Source organism: Mus pahari, chromosome 8 (assembly GCF_900095145.1).
Source record: "Mus pahari chromosome 8, PAHARI_EIJ_v1.1, whole genome shotgun sequence".
Classification (NCBI taxonomy): Eukaryota; Metazoa; Chordata; class Mammalia; order Rodentia; family Muridae; genus Mus; species Mus pahari.
In genome coordinates, this window is record NC_034597.1 from 12,999,730 (window position 1) to 13,011,543 (window position 11,814).

Below are 11,814 nucleotides of genomic sequence, written 5' to 3' on the forward strand. Positions count from 1 at the left end.
AACTTCCCTAACCTAAAGAGATGCCCATGAACATACAAGAAGCCTACAGAACTCCAAATAGACTAGACCAGAAAAGAAATTCCTCCCGTCACATAATGATCAAACACATAACACCAAATGCATTAAACAAAGAAAGAATTTTAAAAGCAGTATGGGAAAAAGGTCAAGTAACATAAAAAGACAGACCTATCAGAATTACACCAGACTTCTCACCAGAGCCTATGAAAGCTAGAAGATCCTGGGCAGATGTCATATAGACCCTAAGAGAACACAAATTCCAGCCCAGGCTACTATACCCAGCAAAACTATCAATCACCAAAGATGGAGAAAACAAGATATTCCATGACAAAACCAAATTACACAATATCTTTCCACAAATCCAGCCCTACAAAGGATAATAAATGGAAAGCACCAACACAAGGATTGAAACTACATCCTAGAAGAAGCAAGAAAGTAATCTTTCAACAAACCCACACAAACATAATTCCACCTCTAACAAGAAAATTAACAGGAAATAACAATCACTTTTTCTTAATATCTCTTAATATGAAAATTAATATTACCAACATATCCTAATCGATTGAAATTCAAAAATATGACGAATTAGAAATTTGTTGGCTGTCATCCCGTGGTCTCTCTAATTTGGTAATGGGAGAAATAGGTCCAATATTGTACAATCAGTATATACTTTCTGCTTATTTGTACATGACAGGGTCTTGATATGTGCCACATAATGGTCTTGAAATCATGCTTCTCCTATCTCAGCCTTGCTATTAGTAGGATTGTTTATTTGATGTTTTTACACTATACTATGGTTTTCAGAACAGCTTACATATTTCGAAATTATTTATACACTCAAAAGAAACGTAGACAATTTATTTGGAAGGTGGCTTCTGAGACTCCTGGAAGTCATGTCTTCACGCCCTAGCTTACGGCTGCAACACTACCACCTGTGTTTTATGTCACCCCAGTCCTTGTCTCTTGTTTCCCTGTGGCCACTTGTCCTTTCTTACTGGAACAACTCCAGTAGTTGGCTAGTCTAACCCAATTTTACTTCATCTTGACTGGTCATAAAAAAAAGACCTTACTTCCGAGTAATCTTTCATTCTGAGACATCAGGTGGACATAAATTTGGAGTGCACAACATCCAACACAATGCCACAATAAGATAGTGTTATCAATGGATGGGATGTTATCCCTATATTTCCACATGTTCAAATAATCACATACATACATACATACATACATACATACATACATACATACATATTTTATGATATTTTCTTTGAAAATTTGCAAACTCTTAATAGTCTTTCTCTTTTTGTACTTTTCATCTCATTGGTTGTTCTAGAAATAGCTCCATATTGCTTCATGGGGAATTTGTATTCATTTTACTCTAAATATTCAGCCCTAGAGAATTTATTGATGTAGCCATAAGGTAGAAATTAGTTTAGTCATAAAAATATTTTCTTTATCATGGAAAAATATATCTATTATATTGATAAGGGGTTTTTTGTTTTGTTTGTTTGTTTTTTGTTGTTTTTTTTGGGGGGGGGTTCGAGATAGGGTTTCTCTGTATAGCCCTGGGTGTCCTGGAACTCACTTTGTAGACCAGGCTGGCCTCGAACTCAGAAATCTGCATGCCTCTGCCTCCCGAGTGCTGGGATTAAAGGTGTGCACCACCACGTGCAGCTGATAAGGTTTTGTGAGTTTTAGTAAATCTGGGTTTTGTGATTTCACATATTCACATACATGAAATTCTCTCTTATGCTCCTGATTGCATCTATTCAGTTCCTGTCCCAGTCAGCCAGTACTTCACTGAAGTCAGCTTCCATCCTATGCATGCCTTACTGCTGGGTCCATTATGGAGATTGTCTCATATGTTTTTACTCAAAATACTTTATTTTACTCTCGTATGATGGTTTGTTTTACTAACTCATTTCATATACACCTTTGTATGTCTGATTTTTGTTTTTGTGTTTGTTTTGAGCTAGGGTCTCACTTTGTAGATCAGCCCAGCTAAACTCATGGAGATCTGCTTGCCTCTGCCTTCTGACTGCTGGGATGGGCATGCATCCCACCTTGGCCACCTGTTTTTCTAATTTTTGCTGTAGAAAATAGAATGACATTATTTGTAATAACAAAAATCATCAGAAACAAGCCAAATTTCCATAAATAGTAAGATGGATAAATTATTTGTTTGTTTGTTTGTTTGTAGAGTGGGATGCATAGTTAGTGGAGAATAAATGAATTACTGTCCAATAATATGAAAGAATATAGCAAAACCTAGGGTTAAGCAAAATCAGACCCAGAAGAATAACAAACTGACTTCCAACATTGATAGGCTAAAAATGACTCCTGCCAGATCAATCAGATATCCTCAGATAACAGTTTAACTGGAAACAAAATATCTAAGTGGCCTCCTGGAGACAGTGGAGAACTGTCAGAATCAAGCAGCGACTGAAGCAGAATCTACAATTGTAGGAGAAAATGCCCTTTCTCATGTCTTCTTTCTTTGGGGCACACCCAAGTTGGGTAGCAAGTGACCTGCCCAAAATTTGATATAAAATGTACTCTCTTTTTTTCCTTTTAAGATGTTTTAAATAATAATAACAACATTATTATTGTTGTTAGTATTTATTGTTATTATTATTGTTGTTGTTATTATTATTATTATTATTATTATTTGGGAGGTGTTTCAAGATTCAAGACTAAGTTTCTCTGTATATCTGACTGTCCTGGAACTCACTCTGTAAATCATGCCTGGCCTTGAACTCTGAGATTTGCCTCCCTTTGCTTCCGGATGGCTAGGATTAAAGGCATGGATTAAACCCCTACCTGGATGTCTTTATTACTTTTATTTGTATGTGTATAAATGCCATATGTATGCAGGTGCCTACAGGTCCCAGAAATAGTGGATGATCCCTTGGATCTGCACTTACATCTCTCCAGCTCACTCTTATCTGGCTAACAGAGCTAGAAGAATTTGTCTGTATAAAGTAGAAAATGAACACAGACCCTGGGTGACCTCTCAATTATATGTGTCTCAGTAGATTTCTAGCTGCCCAGATGAGGCCGGAAGAACTAGACTCTATTGTCCTTGCTGCAATAGTTTTGAATTTGTGTCCAGGTATTTAGTTACTTATTTGAAAAACAGCAATCAGTCTTAATAGAATAAATAGAAGTGAAAGGAAAGAGTTTGTTACACATGAATGTGTAAGGGGTTAAGTACCCCAAAGAGAGGTCAGCTAACAGGACAAAGGATCTGGAGAAATGCTTTGTATAAGACTTAATGTAGGGATCAGGATTTAGTGACATTAAATACCTAGGAGATACATTCTGAACAGTGGCTCTCAGTGTAATTCAAGAATGGAATCCTAGCCAGGCTGTGGTAGCACACGCCTTTAATCCCAACACTTGGGAGGCAGAGGCAGGCAGATTTCTGAATTTGAAACCAGCCTTATCTACAGAGTGAGTTCCAGGACAGCCAGGGATACACGAGAAACCCTGTGTGGAAAAAAAAAAAAAATGGAATCCTGAGTGGGACGTGCTTACCATATGTTCTTAAAACCAGCCAACAACCTAGAATTGATCTTTGACCATTGGCACCAGATTTTCAAAACTGTAAACTGTTAAAAAAGGAAATTGGATAGAGGACATATCCGACATTAAACTTATAAGAACAGATACTACCTGCCTTTAATCCTAGCACTCAGGAAACAGAGGCAAGTGGATCTCTGAGTTCGAGGCCAGCCTGGTCTACAGAGAGAGTTCCAGAGCTATGCAGAGAAACCCTGTCTTTCTTGATAAAACAAAAAAGGAAGTTGGACAGTGAGATGATTCAGTTGGTAAAGGCCCTTGTTGTGGAAGCCTGGTGGCCTGATTTAATACCTGGGTCTCAGATAAAGATAGAGAACCAACTCCATAGAGTCGCCCTCTGGCTTCCATTTCTGCACTGTGGCACATACACATACACACACGTGCGTGCACACACACACATATATTGCTCTCACATACATTGTGCACACACATAATGGTAGTAAATATGTCTTTTTTTTTTTTTAAGATTTATTTTGGCTTACGGTTCTGAGAGATAGAGTCCAACAAGTCAGGGACTGGGTGGCACGGCCTAGCAGCAGGGCCAGGAAGCTGGCTGATAATGTTTTATCTACTCTCAGAAAGCAGAGAGGTAGGGAGCATAAGCAGGAATCGGGTGAGGCTATATTGCTCCTGCCCAAAGGTTTATTTATTGTTATATGTAAGTACACTGTAGCTGTCTTCAGACACACCAGAAGAGGGCATCAGATCTCATTACAGATGGTTGTGAACCAACATGTGGTTGCTGGGATTTGAACTCAGGACTTTCAGAAGAAGAGTCAGTTCTCTTAACCACTGAGCCATCTCTACAGCCCGTAAATATAAGTCTTTTTTTTTTTTTTTTTTGTTTTTTCGAGACAGGGTTTCTCTGTATAGCCCTGGCTGTCCTGGAACTTTGTAGACCAGGCTGGCCTCGAACTCAGAAATCCGCCTGCCTCTGCCTCCCGAGTGCTGGGATTAAAGGCATGTGTCACCACTCCCCCGGCTTATATAAATCTTAAAAGAAGAAAATCACCTGAGTGTTTCTTTTTCTATCTCAGAAGAAAAGAAAAGCCTTCAAACACTCATCGCATTACAAAAAGAAACTAAATTGTTGTAAATGCCCCAAAGGCCTATATCTAAATAATCGACTTAATTCTTCTTTTGTTTGTTTTAAAATGCTGCTGTTTAAAGAATGACCAGTTTTTGAGAAGTGCTTGAAGTCTGTATTTCTGCATTTGTATAAGACAGGTCGTCTGCCTTCCCAGAAGACTGGTACTAACCAGAACACTTAAAAGCTACTGATGGGGCTGGTGAGATGGCTTAGCGGCTAAGTCCAAGGGTTCCTGAATTCAAATCCCAGCAACCACATGGTGGCTCACAACCACCCGTAACAAGATCTGATGCCCTCTTCTGGTACGTCTGAAGACAGCTACAGTGTACTTATGTATAATAATAAATAAATCTTTGGGCCAGGTTGAGCAGGGACTGAGCAAGAGAAGTTGACCGAAACAAGCGGGACCAACTGGAGTGAGCGGGGTTGACCGGAGCAAGCAGAGGTACTAAAAATTCAATTCCCAGCAACCACATGAAGGCTCACAACCATCTGTACAGCTACAGTGTACTCACATACATAAAATAAATAAATAAATCTGTAAAAAAACAAACAAACAAACTACTGTTGTCCGCCCAGCCAGTGATTCTGTAGCTCAGAGAGTATCCTACAAAGTAGCCTGTCAAGTTAAAGTCCATTTCTGGGGACATAGTCCCCTGCAGCCAGCAGTTTTGCCCACACCATTGGAGAATGAGTGATTACAGAACCAAGACAAGTGTTGATGCTGCAAGTCTATCTACAGGGTGACCTGAAGAAGACCCTGCTTAGTACTGGACATTAACTTAGTAAGATGCACATGTAGTAGTCCCACTTGTGATCTCCGTACTTCAGAGGCAGGGACTGCAGGATCATGAGGTCAAGGTTATCCTGGGGTACATACTCAGTTTAAGGCCAGTATGTGCTACATGAGACCTTGACTCAAAAATAAAGAAGTCCATGGAAGCTTCTAGAAGTGATGACTTCATGAATATAGACATATTCAAATTTGCCAGACTGCCCATGTTAGTTATGCACAGCTTTGTGTAAAGCAGTCATGCCTTGGTGTAAATATTAATAGAAGAAATAAATTTTATCTTAAAATAGTCAGATGTATTTTGCATCTTCTGTCATTATCCACAGGAAAGAAAGAGTCAGCTGTCAGGTCTGGGGACACACCTACAGACACAGCTATTCAGAAGGCTGAGGAAAGAAAATCACTTGAGCCTGGGAATTTGTGGCCACAGCAGGCAGCATATCAGCATTTTTTTCTCAAAAATAGGAGGGGTACAGGTGGGCCTATCTTTAAATAAATGTTTACAACTTAGGGCAATCCAGGCAGCCTGAGTTATGAGGAATTGAGTGCCATAATTTTTAACTAGAGCATTGAAGCATCCTTTGTTAAGATAAGAGGTATGTTTGTTTCAAAGTTTGTGCTAATTTGACATGATTATTTTTCTTGTTGATTACTGCAGGCTGGATATTAAACTGGATGTTAGGCAGGCTTTGTAATGTATCAATAACAATAATTAGATGTTTTGGGGCTGGATATTAAACTGGATGTTAGGCAGGCTTTGTAATGTATCAATAACAATAATTAGATGTTTTTGTTTCTGAGAGATACAGAAAGATCGATGTCTCAGGTGCCCAGTATCATAATAGATACCTTTAATAAAAACATTCTCAGCCTTTGTACATTTTTACTTTTATTAATGAGCTTTCCCGTCAGAGACTATTAATGACTTTCTGGCAATGTCGTCCTGGTTGTGATTGAGACCAACATGAACTCTTGTTATTGAAGATTTATCCTATAGGCTGAACATAAATATATTAGAAAATGTAGGGACCTGAGGAAACAGAAACTGGAATGTGAAAGCTAAAACTTTCTTTGTTTTTTGTTTGTTTGTTTTTGTTTGTTTGTTTGTTTTTGTTTTTCGAGACAGGGTTTCTTTGTTTAGCCCTGACTGTCCTGGAACTCACTTGGTAGACCAGGCTGGCCTCGAACTCTGAAATCCGCCTGCCTCTGCCTCCTGAGTGCTGGGATTAAAGGTCTGTGCCACTAGGCCCAGCAAGCTAAAACTTTCTTAAATGAATCACAATTTGATGCTCGAAGTGCAACCAGTCAGTCAGCTGTTCCTATAACATTGCTAGAGTCTCAAGTAGTTAAATATGTTTATGTCCTAGCACTATTAAACAGTGTAAGAACATCTACATATGGAGGCATTTGTGTCATTTTTGTGTAATGGGGAAAATGACCTTAAGTAAAGTGTGTGTGTGTGTGTGTGTGTGTGTGTGTGTGTCTGGTACCATCATTGCAGTCAGCGTGCTACAGCACCTAGAGTTGGAGCTCATTAGTAGAACTTTTGCTAGCAGGCTGAGGGCCCTGGGTTCCATTGTAGGGGCTAGAGGTTGATGTAGCAACTTGATACTTCTTTATATAGTGTTTTAAATGACAAGCTAAACCAACATAATGGATTTATTTGCTTTGTGAAACTGCTTCACTTAGGATTTGAGGACTTTTCAGTAAGCATAAACAAATCAAAACTGCCTGCCATTACAATCAGAGTAACAAGAATGGTTGTGTGGAGGTAAGATGATAAATATGATGTATTTTCCATTTCTTATTTTCTTTGTCTTAAAACACTTGCCCGTTGCTTCAAAAAAGAACCTCCTTTTAATGCAAATGTACAAATTTAGCTACCCCAAAGTCACATGAACTGGTACTGGCTAAAGCTCTGGGGTTTCATTATACAGTGATGACTCAATTAACAAATCCTCTATGAACAAAACCTTTTTACCCAAGGCTGGCCTTGGTGCAGCAGGCATGGGGGAAGGATCAATTTTCTCTGAGCTAGATTGGTGGCAGCAGGGACTAATGAGGCAGGGCCTTGAAAGTGGCTCTTTCTCAGATCTAACTCCTCAGGGGTTGGCTAGAGCTGATGCTGAGGGCACGGCTGCCCTCCTGGGACTGCCACAGCCTGGTTACCCAGGTGTTGAAAAAAACAATTTCTGTGCCAAGACCATATGTGACTTTTAAGAGACGCGGCAGGACTCTTGCTTTCGGCAGAGTGTTCCTTGTCTGTGATGAGTGTGCTCAGAAGCAGCAGAGGGAGGCCCATGCGCTTGCAGGCTTGCTCTTGTCCTCTCTGCACTCCATGTATTGCTTTTTCAATTTTGTGAGGCTCGTTTTACTCAACTATAAAATGAACAAACTGCCAGGAAAGCCTCTAATGTATCTTTCGAGTCTACTAGACATTATGTCTGTGTTAAGAAGGCAAACTCTCTGTAAAGAGCCAAGTAGTAAATATTTTCTGTTTTGTAGGACTCATGATCTCTATCACAAAGGTTTATCTATGCCTCTGTGGTGTAGAAATAACCATATTTAACAATGTGTAAACAAATAGATGTGGCTGTATTCCAGTAAAACTTCACAAAATTGGCAGCTAGTCAGGTTTGGCCCACAGACTATAACTTACCAACCCCCTGTTGTAAGTATTAGTTTAATGAGACCATCATATTAAAAGTATTTGAGTACAGGGTATAAATCCTAAGGTCTCTAGAATGCTAAGCATATCAGTGTGGCACAATGCCTGGTTCTCTTCAACACTCTGTTCTGTTAAGTCTTCAGATTTTCTCTGCCTCAAGGGAGAACTTCAAGGTTATGTTAATTATCTTTCTGGTTAAATTGTGCTTTTCATAGGATAGTGTGGGCTCTAAACCTTTGTCCTTTTTTTGATGGTTGGGGGTCTTTAAAAAGGACAACTGCCAAGCTTAGCACAAGAATTCTCAAGTCTCCAACTATCCAGCTTTTCATGTAGACATGAGTGTTTCTCTTTCTAGGCCTCGGGAGTTTCTCTGCCTGTCGGGAGGTACTTGTCTGCTTTGTCAAGTCCCCTTGTATCAACAACCTTACTTCTGTTTCCAACAAAGTGAAAAAGCAGTTAGTGATTGGAATAATTAACCCAGGCCAATTATTCTTACAACAGTTAATGCAATGCTAACTTTGTCTACCTAGAGTAAGTAAAAGCTCATGCCTGTGATCCTAGCCCTTAGCAGGCAGAGACAAGAAGATTGAAAGAACCTTTTTTTTTTAAGGTTCTGCATTATATTACTGGACAAACTGTACCCCCCTCCAAGTTAAACATGACCGTGACCAAGACCAAGTCTCAAAGTTAAAAATGTTGAACTCCATCTAGTAGAATCTATTACTGTGGTTCAGTATAAAACCTCGGTTTCACCATTGTGTGAATCCTTACAGACCCAGCTTCATTCTCCTCCAGTGTCTTCTCTCAGAGTTGTATCTAATCTAGTTGTGATGTTTTGTATATGCTTGGCTCAGAGAGTGGTGCTATTAGGAGGCGTGGCCTTTTTGGAGGAATTTTGTTATTGTGTGCTTTAAGACCCTCTTCTAGCTGCCTTCAGAACAAAAGGTGGAACTCTCAGCTCCTCCAGCCCCACATCTGCCTTAATGCTGCCATGTTCCTGCCTTGATGGTAATGGACTGAACCTCTGAACCTGTAAGCCAGCCCCAATTAAATGTTGTCCTTATAAGAGTTGCCTTGGCCATAGTTTCTGTTCACAGCAGTAAAACCCTAACTAAAACAGCAGTTTTCATCTGACTCTGTTGAGGATTAGGACTATTTTGCTTTTGTTTCTTGGCTGGGAATCTCTTTATTCTAGATGTCTTGTGAGAGATAGTCAGGAATATGGAAAGGGAGGGGAAACAATTTTTAAAAAATCAAAAAACTGAGCTTGTAACACAAACCCGTACCACCATTTTGAGATGAAACAGAAGGCTCACAAGTTCAGTCCAACTTGGGTAACTTGGAACTGGAGTTCAGATCCCCAGAATCGGCATAAAAACCTGGCACATGAGGCCTGTGATCCCGACACTCAGGAGACAGAGAGAGGTCTCTAAAACAAGCTGGCTAGCTAGACTAACTGGAATTGGAGCACTCTGTGTTTAGAAAGAGACCCTGCCTCAATAAATAGAATGGGGAGCTGCCCAGGAAGAGACCCAAAATCCCTCTGGTTTGAACACATGCACACACCCGTGCTTACATCCATTTATATCACGCACATGCACTTGCGCACACACATGCACATGTTCTTCATAGCTGGGTTGTTTTCATCTCAGCACTCTTTGGGATCTTCCTTTTCTAAGTCATTGGAGCATGAGTTTCCTCCCGGCCTATTCCACTAGCAGCAGCTATAAGCACATCAGATCTAACCATTTCCTAGGAATCACAGCTTGTCCAGATAAGCAGGATCAACATCCTAGCATACGAGAATAGGCTCCACACCTCTCAAAAGAGTCTCTTCTGTGAAGTCAGAACTATAGCACCGTACATCCTCCGGAGAACCTGAGACAGAAGGGTTACAAGTCTGAGACATGCCTAGATTGCATAGCAAAACCCCATCTCTAATGAACAGAAGCAAGTCTATCATACATAGTGTTGCATGTCTGTTATCCCAGAGACCACGCATACCTGGCTACATAGCAAGTTGTAGACCAGCCTGGGACATATAAGACCTTATCTTTTTTTAAAAATGTAAATGAACAAGGATGTATGTGAGAGTGTATCTCACAATAATTTTAAAAATATTATTAGAGCTGGGTGTAATGGCACACACCTTTAGTCCCAGAATCAGAAGGCAAAGGCAAGCAGATCTTTGAAACCAGCCTACCAGCCTGGTGTACAGAATGAGTTCCAGAACACCCAGGGCTATACAGATGAACCCTTTCTTAGAAAAAAAAATTATAAATAAATAAATTGCCTTTTGTAACTCTCAAATGCAGTAGTGTTTTCTGGAGAGTACATGATGTGGCAACAAATTGTATAATAAAGGTAAGAGAATCTATCTTTAATGTCTTCTCTTAAACCAGACATTAAAGAGATTAGCAAAAATATAAATCACGGGCCAGAAGATGACTCAGTAAAGCATTTTCCATGCAAGTATGAATATCCAAGTTAGATGCTCAGCACCCATATAAAAAGGTGGGCGCAGCGTTAAACCTCCGTAACCTTAGCAGCACAAGTGGACTTGAGGGCCCCTGGGCTTGCTGGCCGGCTAGTCTAGCCAAATTGGCAAGGTTTAGTGAGGGACCCAGTCTGAAAATAATAAAATGGGAAGCACTTGAGGATGTTGACCTTCCACCTCTGTATGCATGTGTACACATACACCCTCACAAATGAACACATGGATGGATGTATACACACAAAAATGTAAATTATGAATAATATTTTGTTGGAAATATATAGTTCTCTTTTAGAAAAATATTAAAAATGGGTATAGTAATGGTTTTAAGTTAACCATTTGAATTTCTGATACAATAAGATTTTATAGGGTTGGTTTATTTGGTGGTGGTGGTAGTGATGGTATTTTGGTGTTTGAGACAAGGTCTTCCCTATAGCTCAGACTGGCCTTCAATTAATTCCCTGCACTTCTCTCTTTGACCTCTCAAATGCCGGAGTTACAGTCACGAGCCACCACACCCAGCTAAATTATAGTATAGTAAGTATTAATAACAGCTCATGTATAGCACATACAAACAGTGTTTCTAAGGGCCTAAATAATTTTTGTAAAGTATTACAGAAACTGACGCCAAAAAGTTTGAGCAGCCCTACCCTAATGTAATAGCTGTCACTGCAGGGCGCCGATCTCACGCTTACTGATCTCCTCAGCACCATTCCTTACATGAAATATCTCACGTCCTCCAGAGAGAACAAATGTTAACAATTTAGTGGTTATCCTTCCAGACATCTTTCTTATATGCATACATACTGCATAATTTCATAAATCTAAGATCACTCTGTGTTCTTCCAAACTTTTTCTCCTGAGACATTTCAGTTTAATTTTTCTCCCTGTTCACTCTCTGAATCCATATAAAATCCTCGCGCTTTGATGTTGGAAAGGGTTTAGGGACCATCTATCTATGTCTCCCTAGCTCAGTTCAGGAATCCTCTCTAAAACCCAGTGATCTGTTTGCCTATGTTGTTAAACCCTAGTTAGAAGCTCTTTCTGTTGGGCAGAAATTGTCCCTATTAATACGTATCAAGTCGCTGGTCTCAGCTTCTGAAAGCCATGCAGAATCCGTGTCTGTGGTGTGTGTGTGTGTGTGTGTGTGTGTGTGTGTGTGTGTGTGT

The 11,814-nt window shown here is 39.9% G+C and overlaps 1 protein-coding gene across 2 annotated transcripts in view; it reads left to right on the forward strand.

The window, feature by feature from the left end:
• Adk (adenosine kinase) overlaps positions 1 to 11,814 on the forward strand; it is a 396,625-nt gene that overhangs the window by 340,666 nt on the left and 44,145 nt on the right. The window lies entirely within an intron of this gene.